The sequence below is a fragment of the Triticum aestivum genome, chromosome 6B (genome assembly GCF_018294505.1).
Source record: "Triticum aestivum cultivar Chinese Spring chromosome 6B, IWGSC CS RefSeq v2.1, whole genome shotgun sequence".
Taxonomy (NCBI): domain Eukaryota; kingdom Viridiplantae; phylum Streptophyta; class Magnoliopsida; order Poales; family Poaceae; genus Triticum; species Triticum aestivum.
In genome coordinates, this window is record NC_057810.1 from 303,372,985 (window position 1) to 303,397,699 (window position 24,715).

The following is a 24,715-nucleotide window of genomic DNA, read 5'->3' on the forward strand; positions in this document are numbered from 1 at the left end:
GCCAACCCGAGGGTCATCTTTATTTTAGCCCCCCCCCCCCCCGGGCCAGTGCTTGTCTAAGTGTTGGTCCGAACCGAGCGATGTCCGGCGCCCCCTGGGCAACCAGGGTCTAATCATTGAGCGTTTTTACACTTTGAAGAACATATTTTTATTTTGCTACAAAAAATGTTCACGGATTTGGAAAGAAAAGGAAAAAATAAAAATAAAAAGGGAAACAGAAAATAAAAAAGAAAAAGAAAAGAAAAGAACTCAAGAAAAAACGAAAAAGAAAGATAAACGGTATACGGGCCGGCCCATACGAACGCCCAGCGAGCCAGGGGGTGCGCGCCAGGTCGCTCGCGGCGCCCTATGAGCCATATAGGAACCCTGGTCCAAGCCCACACGTTGATAAAAAATGCATGGGCTAATTAGAGGCAAGTGCAGCCCAGGCTGGCCTGTTTGGATTGCATCCATCCCATGCAATTCCTATTTGGCGCTACAGGCGTCGGTTTGTTCTGTTTTTCGCTAACCGGCGCGTGCAGCAGGAACTCCCACGTCTTAGTTGGGCCGGCCCATATTAGATTTTTTTTCCTGTTTACTAAACTGCAATAAAAGCGAGCGAGCTAGGAATCAAACCATTGACGCGGGGTTTCAGTAATCGATTCATAACCAACTCGACCACTTCACCAAGTGTGATTACAAATATATTTCCATCCATTTATTTATTACTCTTTCCCCTTTTCCTTTTATTTTCTTATTTCCCTCTCCTTTTCTACTTTCTTTTTTCCAAATTCGTAATTTTTTTTCAAATAGATGAACTTCTTCTCTAAATCCATGAACTAAATTTTTTGAAACTCGTGAACTTTTTCCCAATTGATGACCTTTTTTTCAAAATAGATGAACTTATTTTTCAAATTTGATGAACTTTTTACAATTTTCTGAACTTTTACTTCAAATTGATGAACTTTTTTTCCAAATTGGTGAACTTTTTCTCAAATCGATGAACTTTTTCCATATTCGACGAACTTTTTTTCCAAATCGATGAACTTTTTTCAAAATCGATGAATTTTTTCAAATTCGATGAACATTTTTTGAAATCGATGAACATTTTTTCAAATTTGATAAACTTTTTTTTTAAATCGATGAACTTCTTTTTGAATTCATGAACTGTTTTTTGAATACATGAACTTTTTCGATTTTGTGAACTAATTTTTGAATACGCGAACTTTTTTTGCATGCTCAAGAACACCATCCGTAATATTTGAACATATTCTCAAATAATTAAAAAATATAAATGCTACAGTGTATTGTGCAACAAATAGCGCGTCTATTTTTCTGTTTATTTAAACTTTCGCGGTGTGAATATTCACAAGCATTTAGCTGGTGTAATGGTTAGCCTCACCGTGTGGAAGCGGGAGGGCTTGAGGTCGAATCCTGGTCGGGAGGTATTTTTGGCTGTCATTTTTTCGTGTTGCTTTGTTGTGTGATCGTGGTCCGGCACGTCCAACCGCTGCTGCGGGCGCCAGATCCCTTGGGCGGCGCTGAAGGCGCCCTGTAGGAGGTCCCTCCATCCCGTGCCATGCCAATATATTCTACCAACCTATGGGAACCAAAATTTTGGCAAGCCCACGACGCCCCAGCCTTCTCTCTATACTGTATACACCCAGTTGCTGGCGAAACGCGGGCGGCCGAATTGGTCGCCAATTTTTTGGCTTGCCAACGACGCCCATGATTTGGCAGAGTAGTCCTGGGCAGAAACCAAATGTCAGCACCAGTAACCTTCTGCTGACAAGCATCAAGGATGGAGAGGCTGGGCCATCGACTAACTGAAGTGGCGGGGGACTGTTGGGCCAACATACCTGTCGTGAGGCCCATGTAATAGGGAGGGGTATAATACCAGTTTGGCTAGCAGTAGAAGAGCAAATGTAATCAGATCTCGATCCCCTCCTCCCTCAACTTCTTCCTTCCTCTCCAAGTTGTATCTCTCCTCTCCAATTCCTCTCAACTACTTTGTACCCATGAATTCGTATAGTTGATTGTGAGCAGAGAGTTCTGTCCATCACAGTTGGTATCAGATTTGGGTCGATCGGCGGCGGGATCGGGCTCGGTGGCGGTCGGGTTGGGTTCTCTCGTAAAATCCCCGTCCGTTGGCTGGGTCTGCAGCGGCGGAGGGTGGCCGCAGTTCTTCGGCGGCACGGGCGGCGTCTTCGGCGACGGTGATGAACTGTTCGGCGGATGATCGAGGGTAGCTCATGGTTGCACTCAGATCCTCTGGGTGTGTGAAATTCCGATGGGCTACTCGGTTGGCGCTGCACGGTGGTGTTCGGAGTCGGTTGCAGAGGAAGGGGTTAGCGGCTGCTGTAAAACTCCCTGGTACTCGCCGATTCCTAGTAGGCGATGAAGCTAGCAACTACGGCGCCCCCAAAGCCGAATCAGCAGACATGTCTCGTGGTGGATGCCATGGAGACCATTGAGGCACGGGTGGGAGAACAGCTGAAGCTTCTGCAAACGGTGGGCGACAAGTTAGGTAAGCTGGATGATCTATTTAGTCGCTTGGACTCCCTTGATCAACAGTTCGCGGCACAGGCAGCGCAGATGCATGTTGTTCAGAACAATGTCAGTCTCACGATGAAGTCGATCGGGGAAATTAGACAGGAGCAGGCAGCAGCTGCTCGTGAGTCAGGACTGAAGCAATCTCCTCCGAGCGCGCCCACCAGCAATGGCATTCTGGGACGCCACAGCAGCATAGGCAACCGGTCGTTCCACCACCTGTGTTTGTGACTCAGGCTGGGCATTTTGCTTAAGAGCATTTTGGGACAGAAGTTCAGTTGAAGAAACTGTGGATGCCCAAAATGAATTTTCCCCGTTTTGAGGGAGAGGATGTCCGTATCTGGCTAGAAGGATGTGAGGCCTACTTCTCACTGTATGCTATCCCCGAAGAATTCAAGGTCACGTCAGCTACGCTGCACCTGTCTGGTGATGCAGCAAATTGGTTCCATGCATACAAGGCTCTGCATCAGTGGCCATGCTGGAATGAGTTTAGGATGGCAGTTATGCAGGAGTTTGATGTGAATGTTCATCGCACAAAGATGAGAGCTCTGTTGTTACTTAAACAGACCAGATCAGTGGATGAGTACAAACGGGAGTTCACCCAACTAGTGTATCAGCTTTTGTTGTATGAACCGACAGTGAGTGACACATTTTTGGTGGTGAGGTTCACTCTGGGCCTCAAGGAAGAACTCCGGGCTGCTGTTGATATGCATCTACTTACTGCTGTTAGTGAAGCAGCTTCATATGCATTGATTCAGGAAGAGATGGTACAGCATGCTCGCTCCAACAAAAGTTTTACTACCAGAATTGCCTTCTTCAAGCCGGACACACACCCAAGCACTCCACCTGCTGGAGAGCTATGGAAAGCAAGGCAGTTGAAGGAGTATAGGCGCACTAATGGCCTGTGTTTCAGTTGCGGTGGCAAATACAAACCTGGTCATACTTGTGTGAAACCACCCACTCCTACTGCAGTCATGGCCAGCTGAAGCCATTTTGTTGGATGATATACTTGATGCAGTAGAAGAACAAGAAACTGCTTTGCAAGAAATGCACTTGTCTGGAGTTGATCATCCTAGAACCATTTGCTTGCGAGCTCTCATTGGCAACCAGGTGGTCTTAATCGTTTTGGACTCGGGCAGCACCCATAGTTTCATGATTCAGTTCTGCTGCCCAAAATTCAACTGACACCTCAGCCACTCCCAAAAGAAATGTCGGTCACAGTAGCTAATGGGGAGAAACTAGTATGCAATTCAAAGGTACCACAGTTAAATTGGTGGATACAAGGGCAGACATTTGAATACGACTTTAAGGTCATTGACTTGGGTGGCTATGATCTCATTTTGAGCAGGATTGGTTGGAGGCTCAAGGGGGAATGATTTGTCACTGGAAAAACAAATGGATACAGTTCAATCACAATGACAATATGGTTAAGTTGCAGGGCATAACCCCACAACTGACAGAGGACATCAAGGAGGTCACTCTCGAACAAACCTTGAAGTGGCACAAAGGCAATGACGTTTGGACAGTAGCACTGATACATCTGGTGTTTGATCAAAAATCTGACAATGTTCCAGCCCCGGTGCAACCATTGCTACAGGAATTTGCATATGTATTTAAAGAACCTACTGAGCTACCTCCCTCCAGAACTCTAGACCATGTTATACACTCGTTACCAGGGTCTGCTCCTGTCAACTCCAAACCTTACAGATATTCATCACTACAAAAGGATGAAATCGAAAGGCAAGTTGCTGAAATGCTAAAAGCTGGCACTATCACCCCTAGTCTTAGCTCTTTTGCTTCTCGTGTCTTGTTGGTTAAAAAGAAAGATGGCACTTGGAGGTTTTGTGTTGACTACAAGAAGCTAAATTCAATCACTGTCAAGAGCAAATTTCCCATGCCAGTAGTGGATGAGCTTCTCGATGAACTTGGTGGCAGTAAATGGTTTTCCAAATTAGATCTTAGGTCAAGATATCATCATATCAGAATGTTACCAAAGGATGAACACAAGACAGCTTTCAAAACTCATAGTGGACACTATCAATTTAGGGTGATGCCCTTTGGACTTACCAATGCCCCCTCTACCTTACAATGCATAATGAACTGGATTTTTGCTGCTTACAATAGGAAGTTTGTGCTTGTATTTATGGATGACATTTTGATCTTTAGTGAGACCCTTGAGGAACATCTTGAACAACTTAGAATTGTATTCCAGACATTAAGGGAGCACCAATTCTTTGCAAAGAGTACCAAATGCACTTTTTCCCAACAGCAATTGGACTACCTGGGACATATCATCTCTGACAAGGGAGTACACATAGATCCTGAGAAAACTTTGGCTATGGCTCAATGGCCCACTCCTCAAAATGTCACTGAACTCAGAGGTTTTTTGGGGCTCACTGGCTATTACAGGAAGTTTGTCCAGGGATATGGCATCATTGCCAAACCACTGACTCAATTCCTGAAGAAACAAGCTTTTGTTTGGTCCCCTGAAGCTCAGCAAGCTCTTGAGAACCTTAAGAAAGCTATGATGACTACTCCGGTGTTAGAACTGTCTGACTTTGAGCAACAGTTTTGCATTGAAACAGATGCATGTGCTACAGGAATTGGAGCTGTACTCACTCAAGGAGGCCATCCTGTTGCTTTTTATAGCAAAGCTTTGGGCGTCAGAAATCAGTCTCCGTCTATCTACGAAAAGGAATTTCTAGCAATTATGATGGCGGTTGAGAAGTGGAGATCTTATTTGCAGAGAGGACCCTTTATTATCAAAACTGACCATCAAAGTTTGTGTCAACTGGAAAATCAAGTACTTACAACAGATGTCCAAAAGAAGGCCATGACCAAGCTTGTGGGGCTGCAGTTTCAATTTCAATATAAGAAAGGCACTGACAATTTAGCAGTTGCTGCTTTATCCAGGAGGGGGCACTTACTGGCAGTGACCGCTACTTCTACTAGCCAATCTGTGTGGCTACAGGAAGTGATTAACTCCTATGAAGTGGATCCTGAGGCACAGGCACTGCTTCAGAAGTTGGCTATTTCGGATAAGGATACAACAGAATATTCTTTGGAAAAGGGTGTCATCAAACATCAGGGCAGAATTTGGATTGGAGCAAATCTAGCTCTAAGAACTAAACTGATTTCTGCCTTTCATGCAAGTGCTGTGGGGGGGGCATTCTGGCATTCAAGCTACATATTATAGAATTTGGAAACTGTTTGTGTGGACCGCGTTGAAGCAAGACATAGTTGATTTTGTCCATCAGTGTGTTGTCTGTCAGCAAGCCAAACATGAACATGTTAAATCCGCAGGTTTACTTCAATCACTTCCTGTCCCTGAAGGGCCTTGGCAAGAAATCATCATGGATTTTATTGAAGCTCTACCCAAATCAGAAGGTTATATAGTGATTTTGGTGGTGGTGGATAGACTGACCAAGTATGCTCATTTTATTCCGTTGAAGCATCCCTTTTCTGCTCCTATAGTTGCCAAAGCCTTCCTACATACTGTGGTAAAACTTCATGGACCACCTCATACCATTGTGTCAGACAGAGATAAGATTTTCACTAGCCATTTCTGGAAAGATTTGTTCAAAGTATGGGATACTAAGTTGCTCATGAGAACTGCGTATCACCCTCAAACAGATGGCCAGAGTGAAAGAGTAAACCAGTGTTTGGAGATGTTTTGGAGGTGTGCAGTCCATGATACTCCAACAAAGTGGCATGCTTGGTTGTCATTGGCTGAATTATGGTATAATATCAATTTTCATTCAGCCCTGGAGTGCTCCCCTTTCAAGGCTCTGTATGGCTATGAACCTACATATGGTGTGTTTCCCACTTTGCTTCAATCAGACAATATAGATGTGGAACAGTGGCTCAGGGAACATCAAACACACACTGCAGTGTTGAAAGCACACTTACTCAAGGCTCAGGCTAAGATGAAGCACTATGCTGACAAGAACAGGACACCTAGGCTCTTCTCTGTGGGTGAGGCAGTCTACTTGAAATTACAACCCTATGCACAACACTCTGTGGTGAATAGACCCTGTGCAAAACTGGCCTATAAGTACTATGGACCATTTGAAATATTGGAGCAAATTGGCCCTGCCGCGTACAAGCTTCAACTGCCTGCAGAAGCTCAAATTCATCTAGTTTTCCATGTGTCACAACTTAAAGAGTTTGTGCCAGACCACACACCAGTTTTCACTACTTTACCTGTTCCAGTTGACCTCTCCAGTCTCGGTGTGGTGCCAAGTTCTATTCTGGATAGGAAATTGGTGAAGAGGGGCGATACTGCTCTTTTGCAGGTTCTGATACAGTGGACAAGGTTACCTGTGGAAGCGGCTACTTGGGAGAACTATGACACCATCAAGATACGCTACCCTACTGCTCCAGCCTGGGGACAGGCTGAAACTCAAGCGGGAGGCAATGTCAGCACCAGTAACCTTCTGCTGACAAGCATCAAGGATGGAGAGGTTGGGCCATCGACTAACTAAAATGGCGAGGGACTGTTGGGCCAACATACCTGTCGTGAGGCCCATGTAATAGGGAGGGGTATAATACCCAGTTTGGCTAGTGATAACCCACAAGTATAGGGGATCGCAACAGCTTTCGAGGGTAGAGTATTCAACCCAAATTTATTGATTCGACACAAGGGGAGCCAAAGAATATTCTTGAGTATTAGCAGTTGAGTTGTCAATTCAACCACACCTGGATAACTTAGTATCTGCAGCAAAGTGTTTAGTAGCAAGAGTAGTATGATAATAAAGGTAACAGTAGCAAAAGTAAAGGTAAATGTTTTTGGGGTTTTGTAGTAGTTGTAACAGTAGCAACGGAAAAGTAAATAAGCGAAGAACAATATATGAAAAGCTCATAGGCAATGGATCAGTGATGGATAATTATGCCGGATGTGATTTCTCATGCAATAGTTATAACATAGGGTGATATAGAACTAGCTCCAATTCATCAATGTAATGTAGGCATGTATTCCGTAAACAATCATACGTGCTTAAGGAAAAGAACTTGTATGACATCTTTTGTCCTACCCTCCCGTTGCAGCAGGGTCCTTACGGAAACTAAGGGATATTAAGGCCTCCTTTTAATAGAGAACCGGAACAAAGCATTAACACATAGTGAATACATGAACTCCTCAAACTACGGTCATCACCGAGAAGTATCCCGATTATTGTCACTTCGGGGTTGTCGGATCATAACACATAATAGGTGACTATAGACTTGCAAGATAGGATCAAGAACACATATATATTCATGAAAACATAATAGGTTCAGATCTGAAATCATGGCACTCGGGCCCTAGTGACAAGCATTAAGCATAGCAAAGTCATAGCAACATCAATCTCAGACCATAGTGGATACTAGGGATCAAACCCTAACAAAACTAACTTGATTACATGGTAAATCTCATCCAACCCATCACCGTCCAGCAAGCCTACGATGGAATTACTCACGCACGGTGGTGAGCATCATGAAATTGGTGATGGAGAATGGTTGGTGATGACGACGACAACGAATCCCCCTCTCCGGAGCCCCGAACGGACTCCAGATTAGCCCTCCTGAGAGAGATTAGGGCTTGGCGGCGGCTCCGTGTCATGAAACGCGATGAAACTTTTTTCTGATTTTTTTCTCCCCGAGGCGGAATATATGGAGTTGGAGTTGAGGTCGGAGGGTGTCCAGGGGGCCCACGAGATAGGGGGGCGCACCCTAGGGGGGGCGTGCCCCCCTGTCTCGTGGACAGGCCATGGGCCCCCCGGCACTAATTCTTTCACCAAAAATTCTTATTAAATCTGAAAAGTGCCTCCATGGATTTCCAGGACATTCCGAGAACTTTTCTTTTCTACACATAAAACAACATCATGATAGTTCTGCTGAAAACAACGTCAGTCCAGGTTAGTTTCATTCAAATCATGCAAGTTAGAGTCCAAAACAAGGGCAAAAGTGTTTGGAAAAGTAGATACGTTGGAGACGTTTCAACTCCCCCAAGCTTAAACCTTTGCTTGTCCTCAAGCAATTCAATTGATAAACTGAAAGTGATAAAGAAAAACTTTTACAAACTCTGTTTGCTCTTGTTGTTGTAAACATGAAAAGCCAGCATTCAAGTTTCAGCAAATATTACGAACTAACCATACTAACAATAACACATAGGTCTCACAATTACTCATATCAATAGCATAATCAGCTAGCGAGCCATAATAATAAAACTCGGATGACAACACTTTCTCAAAATAATCATAACATGATATAACAAAATGGTATCTCGCTAGCCCTTTCTGAGACCGCAAAACATAAATGCAGAGCACCATTAAAGATCAAGGACTGACTAAACATTGTAATTCATGGTAAAAGAGATCCAGTCAAGTCATACCCAATATAAACCAATAATAATGAATGCAAATGACAGTGTGCTCTCCAGCGGGTGCTTTTAATAAGAAGGATGATGACTCAACATAAAAGTAAATAGATAGGCCCTTCGCAGAGGGAAGCAAGGATTTGTAGAGGTGCTACAGCTCGATTTTAAAATAGAGATTGAATAACATTTTGAGCGGCATACTTTTGCTGTCAACGCAACAACTATGAGATGGCTGTATCTTCCATACATTATAGGCAGTTCCCAAACAGAATGGTAAAGGTTTATACTCCCCCAACCACCAATAAGCATCAATCCATGGCTTGCTCGAAACAACGAGTGCCTCCAACATACAACAGCCCTGGGGTAGTTTTGTTTGATTATTTTGATTTGCTTTGATCTTTTTGGATCATGGGACTGGGCGTCCCGGTTACCGGCCCTTTTCTCGTGAATGAGGAGCGGAGTCCACTCCTCTTGAGAATAACCCACCTAGCATGGAAGATATAGGCAGCCCTAGTTGAAACATGAGCTGCTCGAGCATACAAAACATAATTTCATTTGAAGGTTTGGAGTTTGGCACATGCAAATTTACTTGGAACGGCAGGTAAATACCGCATATAGGTAGGTATAGTGGACTCATATGGAACAACTTTGGGGTTTAAGGAGTTTGGATGCACAAGCAGTATTCCCGCTTAGTACAGGTGAAAGCTAGCAAAAGATTGGGAAGCGACCAACTAAGAGAGCGACAACAGTCGTAAACATGCATTAAAATTAATTCACACCAAGTACAAGCATGAGTAGGATATAATCTACCATGAACATAAATATCATGAAGGCTATGTTGATTTGATTCAACTACATGCGTGAACATGTGCCAAGTCGAGTCACTTAATTCATTCAAAGGAGGATACCATCCCATCATAACACATCATAATCATTCTAATAGCATGTTGGCACGCAAGGTAAACCATTATAACTCATAGCTAATCAAGCATGTCACAAGCAACTATAATCTCTAAATGTCATTGCAAATATGTTTACTTCATAATAGCTGACTCAGGAACGATGAACTCCTCATATTTACAAAAACAAGAGAGGTCGAGTTCGTACCAGCTTTTCTCATCCCAATAAGTCCATCATAAATCATCATTATTGCCTTTCACTTGCACGACTGAACAATGTGTATAATAATAAGAGTGCACGTGCATTGGACTAAGCTGGAATCTGCAAGCATTCAACTCAAGAGAGAAGACAAGTAATATGGGCTCTAAATTAAATAAACAATCATGCATATAAGAGCCACTAAGCAATTTCAATATAGTCTTCTCGACCCCCAAAAGAAAGAAAAGAAAAGAAAACTATTACACGGGAAAGCTCCCAACAAGTAAAAGAAGAACAAGAAATCTTTTGGGTTTTCATTTTAATTTCTACTACAGGCAAGGAAATTAAACTAACTAATTTTTTGGTTTTTCTAAAGGTTTATCAAACACACAAGAAGAAAAATAGAAAAAGAAATTTAAACTAGCATGGATAATACAATGAAAGAGTGTGAGCACCGACGACTAGTGTGTGAACATGAATGTAAAGTCGGAGAGAAATACGTACTCCCCCAAGCTTAGGCTTTTGGCCTAAGTTGGTTTAATACCAAGGATCGCCGCTACTCTCCCCGGTGTAGTGGGAGGTGTAATTAGGATACCACTGGCTCAGGTTCCATCTCAGGTTCCGGCTCAGGTTCAGGTTCTGGAGTAAAAGCTTGGGCTAGATGGTTGTTCACCGCTTCCGACATAACAAGGCGATTTTCTGCAAGCAAGTCAAATAACAGAGGTGCAGGCAAAATAATAAACTCAAAGTGTTTCTTATTGAATCTAAGTCTATACAAGAGCATCTTCTCTTTGTTGTCAACAATAAACTTGTGTGCTACCATGCTCTTGTAATCTAAAATGTGAGGAGGTAATTTTGTCTCCTCCTCCTCATGGTGCCTAATGGGTATCTGAAAATGTTCAGCAAGGCGTGGAGCATAGATACCTCCAAATATGGGGCCTTTTGTATGATTCAGGGCATTCCGAGAACTTTTCTTTTCTACACATAAAACAACATCATGGTAGTTCTGCTGAAAACAGCGTCAGTCCGGGTTAGTTTCATTCAAATCATGCAAGTTAGAGTCCAAAACAAGGGAAAAAGTGTTTGGAAAAGTTGATATGTTGGAGACGTATCAGCTAGCGGTAGGAGGAGCGAATGTAATCAGATCTCGATCCCCTCCTCCCTCAAGTTCTTCCTTTCTCTCCAAGTTGTATCTCTCCTCTCCAATTCCTCTCAACTACTTTGTACCCATGAATTAGTATAGTTGATTGTGAGCAGAGAGTTCTATCCATCACACCAAACAGGCTCCAAATCTTTCCCCTGTCCACAATAGAGCGCACCCACCCACCCTGCTTGGCCACCGGAGTGTCGACGAGCCTGCTCGCTGTCTTTTGGGTGAGATGCGCCACACACCCACCTCGCCTCTAGAGTCTGGACCTCGAATCAAAATCCCAAATCCAATTCGCACCATGAAAATCGCTTGTCGTCCCACTGGAATCCGCTCGTGGTTCCTTTGTAGTTGTGTCGCGGGGCCAATCTCCGAGGTGGGGGTCGGGGCCGTATGGATCATGCGCGGCGAGGAAGGGCGGTGTAGCTGCTGCGGCGGCGGCAGTGTCGAAGTGACAACAGCACCGGCGCCTCCATGAGCTGTGGCGGGGGCGCCGCCGCTATTCCTGATGAAGATGTACGGCATGGTGGACGAGCCGGTGATGGACGCAGTGGTTGATGACCCACAAGTATAGGGGATCTATCGTAGTCCTTTCAATGAGTAAGAGTGTCGAACCCAACGAGGAGCAGAAAGAAATGACAAGCGGTTTTCAGTAAGGTATTCTCTGCAAGCATTGAAATTGTAGGTAACAGATAGTTTTGTGATAAGATAATTTGTAACGGGTAACAAGCAATGAAAGTAAATAAAGTGCAGCAAGGTGGCCCAATCCTTTTTGTAGCAAAGGACAAGCTTGGACAAATTCTTATAACGAGAAAATCACTCCCGAGGATACATGGGAATTATTGTCAAGCTAGTTTTCATCACGCTCATATGATTCGCGTTCGTTACTTTGATAATTTGATATGTGGGTGGACCGGTGCTTGGGTGATGTCCTTTCTTGGAAAAGCATCCCACTTATGATTAACCCCTATTGCAAGCATCCGTAACTACAAAATAAGTATTAAGGTAAACCTAACCATAGCATGAAACTAGTGGATCCAAATCAGCCCCTTACGAAGCAACGCATAAACTAGGGTTTAAGCTTCTGTCACTCTAGCAACCCATCATCTACTTATTACTTCCCAATGCCTTCCTCTAGGCCCAAATAATGGTGAAGTTTCATGTAGTCGACGTTCACATGACACCTCTAGAGGAGAGACAACATACATCTCATCAAAATATCGAACGAATACCAAATTCACATGATTACTAATAGCGAAACTTCACCCATGTCCTCAGGAACAAACGTAACTACTCAAAAAGCATATTCATGTTCATAATCAGAGGGGAATTAATATGCATTAAGAATCTGAACAAATGATCTTCCACCAAATAAACCAATTAGCATCAACTACAAGGAGTAATCAACACTACTAGCAACCCGTAGGTACCAATCTGAGGTTTGGGTACAAAGGTTGGATACAAGAGATGAACTAGGGTTTGAGAGGAGATGGTGCTGGTGAATATGTTGATGGAGATTGACCCCCTCCCGATAAGAGGATTGTTCGTGAAGACGATGGTGATGATTTCCCCCTCCCAGAGGGAAGTTTCCTCGGCAGAACAGCTCCGTCGAAGCCCTAGATTGGTTCCGCCAAGGTTCCGCCTCGTGGCGGCGGAGTTTCATCCCGTAAGCTTGCTTATGATTTTTTTTTCCCAGGGTAAAAGACTTCATATAGCAGAAGATGGGCACCGGAGGGCCACCAGGGGGCCCATGAGGCAGGGGGCGCGCCCAGTAGGGGTGGGCGCGCCCCCCACCCTCATGGCCAGGGTGTGGGCCCCCTCTGGTACTTCTTTCGCTCAATAATTCTTATTAATTCCAAAAATGACTTTCGTGGAGTTTCAGGACTTTTGGAGCTGTGCAGAATAGGTTTCCAATATTTGCTCCTTTTCCAGCCCAGAATCCCAGCTGCCGGCATTCTCCCTCTTCATGTTAAACCTTTTAAAATAAGAGAGAATAGCCATAAATATTATGACATAACATGTAATAGCAGCCCATAATGCAATAAATATGGATATAAAAGCATGATGCAAAATGGACGTATCAACTCCCCCAAACTTAGACCTCGCTTGTCCTCAAGCGGAAGCCGATATCGAAAAATATGTCCACACGTTTAGAGATAGAGGTGTTGATAAAAATAAAATACGGACATGAGGGCATCATGATCATTCTTATAACAACAACATATATAGATTTTGTCATATGATTTCTTATGCTCAAGTAACAATCTATTCACAATGTCAAGTATGGTTCAGAAACTTCATTGAGAACTAACAAACTATAATCTCAGTCATTGAAGCAATTGCAATTTATCATAACATCGGAAAGAGTCAAGAATAGAGATTTTCAGCAAGTCCACATACTCAACTATCATATAGTCTTCTACAATTGCTAACACTCATGCAATACTTATGGTTCTGGACTTTTAGTCGGACACAGAGAAAGATAGGGGCTTATAGTGTTGCCTCCCAATGTTTTACCTCAAGGGTAATGTCAACAATAATAATTCATGCTAACTTACATCCAATTGGATATATATATATCAGGATCTTTCCAACATGAGGTGCTTGCCAAAGGATAAAATGTAAAAGGGAAAGGTGAAGATCACCTTGACTCTTGCATAATGTAAAAGATAGGCCCTTCGCAGAGGGAAGCAGAGGTTGCCATGTGCTTTTAGGGTTGGATGCACAAAATCTTAATACAAAAGAACGTCACTTTATATTGCCACTTGTGATATGAACCTTTATTATGCAGTCCGTCAATTTTATTACTTCCATATCACACATCGTATAAAGCTTATTTTCTCCTCACTAATAAGTCATACATATTTAGAGAGCAATTTTTATTGCTTGCAACATGACAACTTACTTGAAGGATCTTACTCAATCCATAGGTAGGTATGGTGGACTCTCATGGCAAAACTGGGTTTAAGGAAATTTGGAAGCACAAGTAGTATCTCTACTTGGTGCAAGGAATTTGGCTAGCATGAGGGGGAAAGGCAAGCTCAACATGTTGGATGATCCATGACAATATACTTTAACTAAGATGTGAGAAAACATAATCCATTACGTTGTCTTCCTTGTCCAACATCAACTCTTTATCATGTCATACTTTAATGAGTGCTCACAATCATAAAAGATGTCCAAGATGGTATATTTATATGTGAAAACCTCTCTTTCTTTATTACTTCCTATTAATTGCAATGATGACCAAAACTATGTTTGCCAACTCTCAAAAACTTTTATGCCTCATACTCTTTGTGTGTGAAGTCGTTACTATCCATAAGATCAATATGAACTCTTTTATTTCTTTTTATTCTTTTGTGCACTTAAGATCATAGCAAGATAGTAAAGCCCTTGACTCAACACTAATCTTTATTATATAGCTCACGGACTCGATTATATAGAGGGATCACAAAGCAAAACTCAAAACTAAATCATACCAAAACTTTATTCTACTAGACCAAGATATTACTAAAAGGATCGAACTAAGAAAAACGGTAAAGATAGGAGTGTGATGGTGATACGATACCGGGGCACCTCCCCCAAGCTTGGCAGTTGCCAAGGGGAGTGCCCATACCCATGTGATTATGTCCTCGGAGGTGATGAAGGTGGTGATGATGATGGTGGATAATCGCACATCGAGCGTAAAAGCTCCTCCAACTTGCGGATAATGCCCTTGAGTGCGACGATATGATCCTTCAACAAAATATTTTCCTGTGTGAGATACTTGTTTTGTATGCGAGCTAACTCAATCATCTTGAAAGCTTCAATCTCAGTTGGGGTAAAGAGGTTAGGTAGAGGTTGAGGGATGTTTTCTTCTTCCACCGCCGGAGCTTGATCCTCCATGGCCTTCTTGATCCCTTCATCCTTGTTGATCTCCTCCGGTTCTTCTCTTTTCAGCTCTATCTTCAATAGCCAAGCATCCTTGTCTTCATTGTTGGAGGAGGGTGACGTCATGATGCTCTAGATCTGTCAGAAAAATAGCTCGAAACAAAGACAGAAGATTTTTGCGTGATACGGTGGTCAAAACCTTCGGGAGATTATATAATGAATTTTTACCGACCAAAAGAAGTATCGTGCAAGAAAACGGAGTCCGGAGAGCACACGAGGTGCCCACGAGGTAGGGGGGCATGCCCAGTAGGGGTGGGCGCGCCCTCCACCCTCATGGAGGCCTCGTGTCCTTCCCGGACTACTTCTTATTTTCCTATTTTCTTAAATATTCCAAAATGGAGAAAAATTACTATTAGAATTGTTTTGGAGTCGGTTTACTTACCATACCACATTTCGGAGTCTGAAACGTTCTGGAAAGTGTCCCTTATGTATTCCTCCGGGGTTACGATTTCAATAATATTAGTTTCAACACTTATAGGGTTACCTGATATATAATGTTTGATTCTTTGACCGTTCACCACCCTCGGACTTGTGCCTTCGAAGTTGTTGATTTTTATGGCACCGGAACGATAGACCTCCTCGATAATGTAAGGGCCTTCCCATATAGAGAGAAGTTTTCCTGCAAAAAATCTTAAACGAGAGTTGAATAGCAAAACATAATCACCTACGTTAAACTCACGCTTTTGTATCCTTTTGTCATGCCATCTTTTAACTTTTTCTTTAAACAGCTTGGCATTCTCACTCCATTCATCAAGTGAGCTAATATCAAATAACCTCTTCTCACCGGCAAGCTTGAAATCATAATTGAGCTCTTTAATGGCCCAGTATGCCTTATGTTCTAGTTCGAGAGGTAAGTGACACGCTTTTCCATAAACCATCTTATATGGAGACATACCCATAGGATTCTTATATGCAGTTCTATAGGCCCATAATGCATCATCAAGTTTCTTGGACCAATTCTTTCTAGACCTATTAACAGTCTTTTGCAAAATTAATTGGAGCTCTCTATTACTCAATTTTACTTGACCACTAGACTGCGGGTGATAAGGAGATGCAATTCTATGATTAACATCATACTTAGCAAGCATTTTACGGAAAGCACCATGAATAAAATGTGAGCCACCATGAGTCATTAAGTATCTAGGGACTCCAAACCTCGGAAAAATAACTTCTTTAAGCATCTTAATAGCGGTGTTATGATCAGCACTACTAGTTGGAATAGCTTCTACCCACTTAGTAACGTAATCAACAGCAACTAAAATATGTGTATATCCATTAGAGGCAGGAAAAGGTCCCATATAATCAAAGCCCCAAACATCAAATGGTTCAATAACAAGAGAATAATTCATAGGCATTTCTTGACGTCTACTAATATTACCAATTCTCTGACATTCGTCACAAGACAAGACAAACTTATGAGCATCTTTGAAGAGAGTAGGCCAATAAAACTGGATTGCAATACCTTATGTGCAGTTCTATCTCCAGCGTGGTGTTCTCCATATGGTTCGGAGTGACACTTGTGTAGGATCTGTTCTTGTTCATGCTCAGGTACACAGCGTCTAATAACACCATCTACTCCTTCTTTATAAAGGTGTGGGTCATGCCAGAAGTAATGTCTTAAATCATAAAAGAACTTTTTCTTCTGCTGGTATGTGAAACTAGGTGGTATAAATTTAGCAACAATGTAATTAGCATAATCAGCATACCATCGAGTAGTACGAGAAGCATTTATGACAGCTAATTGTTCATCAGGAAAGCTATCATCAATAGGTACTGGGTCATCAAGAACATTCTCTATCCTAGACAAGTTGTCCGCAGCGGGGTTCTCAGCTCCCTTTCTATCAATAATATGCAAATCAAATTCTTGGAGCAAGAGAACCCATCTAATAAGTCTAGTCTTAGCATCTTTCTTTTCCATAAGATATTTAATAGCAGCATGATCAGTGTGAATAGTTACTTTAGAATCAACAATATAAGGTCTAAACTTATCACAAGTAAATACAACTGCTAAGAACTCTTTTTCAATGGTAGCATAATTTCTCTGGGTAGTGTTAAGAGTTTTACTAGCATACTGGATAACATTTGATTTCTTATCAACTCTTTGCCCTAGAACAGCACCTACAGCACAATCGCTAGCATCACACATAATTTCAAAGGGTAAATTCCAATCAGGTGGCCGAACAATAGGTGCAGAAATCAAAGCTTTCTTAAGTATTTCAAATGCTTCTACACAATCATCATCGAAAACAAAAGGAATATCTTTTTGTAATAAATTAGTCAGAGGCCTAGAGATATTATAAAAGTCCTTAATGAACCTCCTATAAAAACCGGCATGACCAAGGAAACTTCGTATACCTTTTATGTCCTTGGGACACAGCATCTTTTCAATAGCATCAACTTTAGTTTTATCAACTTCAATACCTCTTTTAGAAATTTTATGCCCCAAGACAATGCCTTCATTAACCATAAAGTGGCACTTTTCCCAATCCAAGACGAGACTAGTGTCTTCACATCTCTGCAAAACTCGATCAAGGTTGCTCAAGCAATCATCAAAAGAGGATCCATAAACGGAGATATCATCCATGAATACCTCATAAATCTTTTCACAAAAGTCAGAGAATATAGCCATCATGCATCTTTGAAAGGTAGTAGGTGCATTACATAAACCAAAAGGCATACATCTATAAGCAAAAGTACCGAAAGGGCAAGTAAAAGTAGTCTTTGCTTGATCGTCCACCGACACAGGTATTTGGGAGAAACCAGAATAACCATCTAGAAAGCAGAAATGTGTATGTTTGGATAGTCTTTCTAGCATTTGATCAATGAAAGGTAAAGGGTAATGATCTTTCTTAGTAGCTTGATTTAATTTGCGGAAATCAATTACCATCCTATAACCTGTAATAATTCTTTGCGGGATCAATTCATCTTTATCATAAGGAACTACAGTGATACCTCCCTTTTTAGGGACACAATGGACAGGACTTACCCACTAACTATCAGCAACGGGATAAATTATACCTGCCTCAAGGAGCTTTAATATCTCTTTTCTTACCACTTCTTTCATCTTAGGATTTAAACGTCGTTGATGGTCTCTAACTGGTTTGGTGTCTTCTTCCAATTTTATTTTGTGTTGGCATAGAGTGGGACTAATTCCCTTAGGATCATCAAGAGTATATCCAATAGCAGAACGGTGCTTCTTCAGAGTTTTCAATAATCTTTCCTCTTCTTGCTCTGAAAGGTTAGCACTAATAATAACAGGATTTATCGTCTTTTCATCAAGATAAGCATATTTAAGAGTATCAGGTAATGGTTTAAGCTCAAACATGGGATCACCCTTGGATGGAGGAGGACCCCCTAGGATTTCAACAGGCAAGTTGTGTTTCAGAATAGGACCATGTTTAAGGAATAATTCATCTATCTCCCTTCTTTCATTCATAAACATATCATTTTCATGATCTAGCAAATATTGTTCTAACGGATCAATAGGAGTCACGGCAAGAGATGCAAGACCAATAATTTCATCCTTACTAGGCAATTATTTATCATGGGGTTGTCTACAAAATTTAGCAAAATTAAAATCATGTGTCATATTCCCCAGACCAATAGTAACAACATCCTTTTCACAATCAGTCCTAGCATTGACAGTATTCAAGAAGGGTCTACCAAATATAATGGGACAAAAGCTATCTTGTGGGGAACCAAGAACAAGAAAATCAGCAGGGTATTTAACTTTCCCACACCAGACTTCAACATCTCTAACAATCCCAATTGGCGAAATAGTATCTCTATTTTCAAGCTTAATAGTAACATCAATATCTTCTAACTCAGCGGGTGCAATATCATGCATAATTTCTTGGTATAAGGAAATGGGTATTGCACTAGCACTAGCACCCATATCACATAAGCCATGATAACAATGATCTCCTATTTTAACAGAAATAACACGCATGCCTACAACAGGTCTATGTATTTTAGCATCGGGTCTAGCAATATTAGCAGCTTCCTCACATAAGTAAATAACATGCCCATCTATATTATCGGCCAAGAGATCTTTAACCATAGCAATACTAGGTTCAACTTTAATTTGCTCAGGAGGTGTATATGTTCTAGTATTACTTTACGAACAACAGTTGAAGCTTTAGCATGATCCTTTATCCTAACAAGGAAAGGTGGTTTCTCAACATAATAGGTAGGAACAATAGGATCATTATAAGTGATAGTCTTTTCTTCAACTGTAACAGGTGCAACTACTTTTACTTCAATGGGAGGATTATATTTAAACCACTTCTCCTTAGGGAGATCAACGTGAGTAGCAAAAGATTCACAGAAAGAAGCTACTATCTCAGAGTCAAGTCCATATTTAGTGCTAAATCCACGAAAAGCATCGGTATCCATAAAAGACTTAACACAATCAAACTTAGGTGTCATACCTGACTCCTTACCATCGTCGGAACCCCAATCTTCAGAGTTGCGTTTAATTCTTTCCAATAAGTCCCACTTGAATTCAATAGTCTTCAGCATATAAGAACCAGCACAGGAAGTATCGAGCATGGTGCGATCATTGAGAGAAAGCCGAGCATAAAAATTTTGAATAATCATTTCTCTTGAGAGCTCATGATTGGGGCATGAATATAACATTGACTTAAGCCTCCCCCAAGCTTGAGCGATGCTTTCTCCTTCGCGAGGCCAAAATTATATATATAATTATGATCACGATGAACAAGATGCATAGGATAAAACTTCTGGTGAAATTCCAGCTTCAATCGTTTATAGTCCCAAGATCCTGTATCATCACATAGCCTATACCATGTCAATGCATCTCCCTTCAAAGATAAAGGGAAGACCTTCCTCTTAACAACATCATCGGGTATACCTGCAAGCTTAAATAATCCACAAACTTCATCCACATAGACAAGGTGTAAATCGGGATGCAATGTTCCATCTCCTGCAAAGGGATTAGCTAGCAGTTTCTCTATCATACCCGAAGGAATATCAAAGTAAACAATTTCAGTAGGTTCAGTAGGTTGAGGAGCAACTCTTTGCTCTACTGGTCAGGGCGAAGATGCCCCGAACAAGCCCCTCAAAGGATTAGTTTCCATAGTAACAACTGACAGTAAATTTCAGCACTTTATATAAATGTTTCCTTACCAAGTTCCACTCACCAAAGGTGCTTCACTCCTCGGCAACGGCGCCAGAAAAGAGTCTTGATGACCCACAAGTATAGGGGATCTATCGTAGTACTTTTGATAAGTAAGAGTGTCGAACCCAACAAGGAGCAGAAGGAAATGACAAGCGGTTTTCAGTAAGGTATTCTCTGCAAGCACTGAAATTGTAGGTAACAGATAGTTTTGTGATAAGATAATTTGTAACGGGTAACAAGCAATGAAAGTAAATAAAGTGCAGCAAGGTGGCCCAATCCTTTTTGTAGCAAAGGACAATCCTGGAAAAATTCTTATAATGAGAAAAGCGCTCCCGAGGACACATGGGAATTATCGTCAAGCTAGTTTTCATCATGCTCATATGATTTGTGTTCGTTACTTTGATAATTTGATATGTGGGTGGACCGGTGCTTGGGTGCTGTCCTTTCTTGGACAAGCATCCCACTTATGATTGACCCCTATTGCAAGCATATGCAACTACAAAAGAAGTATTAAGGTAAACCTAACCATAGCATGAAACTAGTGGATCCAGATCACCCCCTTATGTAGCAACGCATAAACTAGGGTTTACGCTTCTGTCACTCTAGCAACCCATCATCTACTTATTACTTCCCAATGCCTTCCTCTAGGCCCAAATAATGGTGAAGTCATGTAGTCGACGTTCACATGACACCACTAGAGGAGAGACAACATACATCTCATCAAAATATCAAACGAATACCAAATTCACATGACTACTAATAGCAAGACTTCACCCATGTCCTCAGGAACAAACATAACTACTCACAAAGCATATTCATGTTCATAATCAAAGGGGTATTAATATGCATTAAGGATCTGAACAAATGATCTCCCACCAAATAAACCAATTAGCATCAACTACAAGGACTAATCAACACTACTAGCAACCCACAGGTACCAATCTGAGGTTTGGGTACAAAGATTGGATACAAGAGATGAACTAGGGTTTGAGAGGAGATGGTGATGGTGAATATGTTTATGGAGATTGACCCCCTCCCGATGAGAGGATCGTTGGTGATGACGATGGTGATGATTTCCCCATCCCGGAGGGAAGTTTCCCCAGCAGAACAGCTCCGCCGGAGCCCTAGATTGGTTCCGCCAAGGTTCTGCCTCGTGGCGGCGGAGTTTCGTCCTGTAAGCTTGCTTACGATTTTTTCCAGGGTAAAAGACTTCATATAGTAGAAGATGGGCACCGGAGGGCCACCAGGGGGCCCACGAGGCAGGGGCGCGCCCAGAAGGGGTGGGTGCGCCCCTACCCTCGTGGCCAGGGTGTGGGCCCCCTCTGGTACTTCTTTCGCTCAATATTTCTTATTAATTCCAAAAATGACTTTCGTGGAGTTTTAGGACTTTTGGAGCTGTGCAGAATAGGTTTCCAATATTTGCTCCTTTTCCAGCCCAGAATCCCAGCTGCCGGCATTCTCCCTCTTCATGTTAAACCTTGTAAAATAAGAGAGAATAGCCATAAGTATTGTGACATAATGTGTAATAACAGCCCATAATGCAATGAATATCGATATAAAAGCATGATGCAAAATGGACGTATCAGTGGTGTCGTGGGGGTCCGCTAACAACAGATTCATTGTGTGGAATATGCCTGGGTTCGCCAGGGTCCTCCTCCCAAGTACTTCAAGCAGAACAACTTCTTTTTCGTCAGACAGCTCAACACCTACGTGCGTACTCTCCCTATCCCTTGCTTGCTCCAGCCACTTCCCTACTTCTATTTCTTTCGGGGTTTACCCTCTCTCTGCTATCTACCACTGCGAAATTTTGGGGTTTTTTGGTCTACAAGAGATGGATTAATGGTTACGGCGTGGCTGTAGTGTACCTGTGTATGCTTAAGTTTATCTAATCTCGGATGCCACCCACCACCGATAGATTTGAATTATTAATGAATTATACGCCATGGTTTCGGGACTTGAAGGTTATTGTAGCATCTATGATTTAGTTTGCCTTCTATATTGAAAAGAGTAGGTCTATTTACTAATGGAAATTTCTATATTCGAATTTCTTGTTGCTATTTTTAACTGTTGCAGGACTGTATATGCTAGCGTAAATCAAGCGCAGGGAAATATAATGGTACCATCAATCATTAGTCCCACTAATGCCATAGGTTAACTCTCATAACTGCACCCTACCACCTACATAGAAATAAAGGATTACTGTCGGATTTCGGGCTCCGCAAACCCAAGAAAGGTTCGAACTCAGGGGAGTGTGCAAAGAACACAACCTCTCGAGCCTCCCAATCTGCTGCTCTCATGACCTAGCTCGATGAACACGACAGAGAAAGACACAGCATTTTACCCAGGTTCGGGCCACCTTGCGATGTAATACCCTACTCTTGCTTTGTGGTGGATTGGCCTCGTGAGGAGCTGAGGATGAACTAGTACAAGTGGATGAACAGCCTCAGGAGGCGTGTTCTTCTGATGAGCTCTTGGTGGTTCTACGAGATGATCATCTGGTGAGTTGATTAATCGACCCCCCCCCCCTCTACGGTGGTGGCTAGGCCCTATTTATAGTGGCATTGGTCCTCTTCCTCCAAAACTTTAGGCGGGAAGAGATTCCACAACGGCCAAATTTGAAGGGGAACAAGAAGTACATCTAATCATGACGAAAGGTGGTCTTCGCCTGCAAACCCTCTGAGTGTGACGTCGTGATGGGCTCGACGATGACATTCATCCTGCCGTTCTGGCAGCCTTGGTCTTGTTGCACGCAAATGGCAACCTTTGGTTGATTCCTTGGGACTCCACACCCGCGCTTGCCTCCTTTGCACCAAAGAGGAAACCTGCTGTATTGCGCCCGCTGGCGCGCGCCTGGCCTTAGTCGTCATGGCTGATGTCATTTCAGCCTCGTGAGGCTGGGTCTTGCATAGAAATCTCCGCTTCGCTCAGGAGGCCGCTCCCTCGGGAGGTCTTGATGTCGCCCGCCTCGCGAGGCTTGGCCCCTCGCGCGTGTTTTGTCTTGTCGTAGTTGAAGCTGGGCTGTACCAGGCCGTCGATGAAGCCATGTCGTGGGCCGTAGGCAGGCATGTATGGGTACCCTGGTTCCCAGAACACCGACAGAAGCCCTCGGGCCCAAGGCGCGCCCGCACTTGGCTTCGAGGCGAAGCCAAAGGGCAAGTGCAGAACGCTGCGGGCCCCACCAGTGAACCGAGCCGACGCGTGGCGCTTGATGGGACGTAGGCGTCTCCGCTTCTCCACGCGACCTCGGCAACTGGCACACCTTGACTAAAAGGCCAAATGTCGCAGCCGAGCTTTCATTGCCTTCCCTTTGTCTTGCTCCAGATCTCATTCATCTCCTGCCGAGGGAGCCTCCAGATCCACCAAATCCATGCTCCCAAGCTCCTTGCCAATGGGGAAAAAGATGAAGTCCGCCGGCATGACCGCGACCACTGCACCTGTTGGTTATGAGGCCCTTAGCCTGTCGATTATCACCGAAGTCGATCACCTCGCCGCCGTTCTTCCGCTGACGGTCGGGCCGGAGAACGAGAGGGGAGCGACCGAGATGGATCGGCTCCGCCAAGCGGGGAGCCTTGAAGGGCGCATTCTTCCCCTTCTTCATCCACAGCCTCTTCGCGGGGCTCGTCCTGCCTTTCTCCAGGTTCTTCTTCGCCATCCTTGACCATTACCAGATCCGCGCGCTTCATCTTCAACCCAACTCCGTCCTCCTCCTATCGGTCTTCGCTTTCTATTGCGAGGCCTTCGTGGGGGTGAAGCCCTCCATCACGCTGTTTCGCCATTTCTTCTCCCTTCGGACACACGGCTCAAGAGAGCTCTCCGGATGTGTCTCCTTTGTCGCACTCAATGATAACAACGAGCTCATGAAGGCCGCGAAGAAGGTGGATGACTTCCAGCGCAAGTGGGTCTACCTGGACGCCCGGAGCCAACATGCTCGGCTGGAGCTGCCGACTGAGCGACCAGAGAAGCTGCCTCGGTGGTCTCATGAGAAGCTCACCGACCCCAAGGCGACGCTGGTCTTGAAGAATATCAAGGCGGACATGAGCTATGGGGCGCTGACAGGGCCCATCATTGTCAGCATGTTCTTGTTGCAGCGCCTAGCGCCTATCCAAGCTCAGTCGCGACCCATGTGGGACCTCAAGGGTGTAGAAGATGATATCCGGCTGCGCCTTGGGAACCTGTCACCGACGAGTTGTTCGTGGCTGTGCGGGCCTTGGTTGGGAAGGATCCAGGCTGCCCTCCGGTGACCCATCTTCTGTTGTACCACCGCGACGACGGGGCGGAGCTGGCCGCCTCCATGCCGGACTTCAACAAGCAGGGGCTCGTGATGTCCGGGCCCCCCGACTCCCCAGTGGCGCTGTCCTCCGGTAAGGACTCCATCGAGGGCAAAGAGGTCGAGGAGGGAAACTCTGAGGTGGCCGAGGAAGGGATGGGGGAGATCTCTCCTCCACGGCAGTGCGAGCTCCTCCGGAGTTTTCCTGACGATGGCGACACCGGGGAAGGCCTGGTCGGGGAGTCCTCA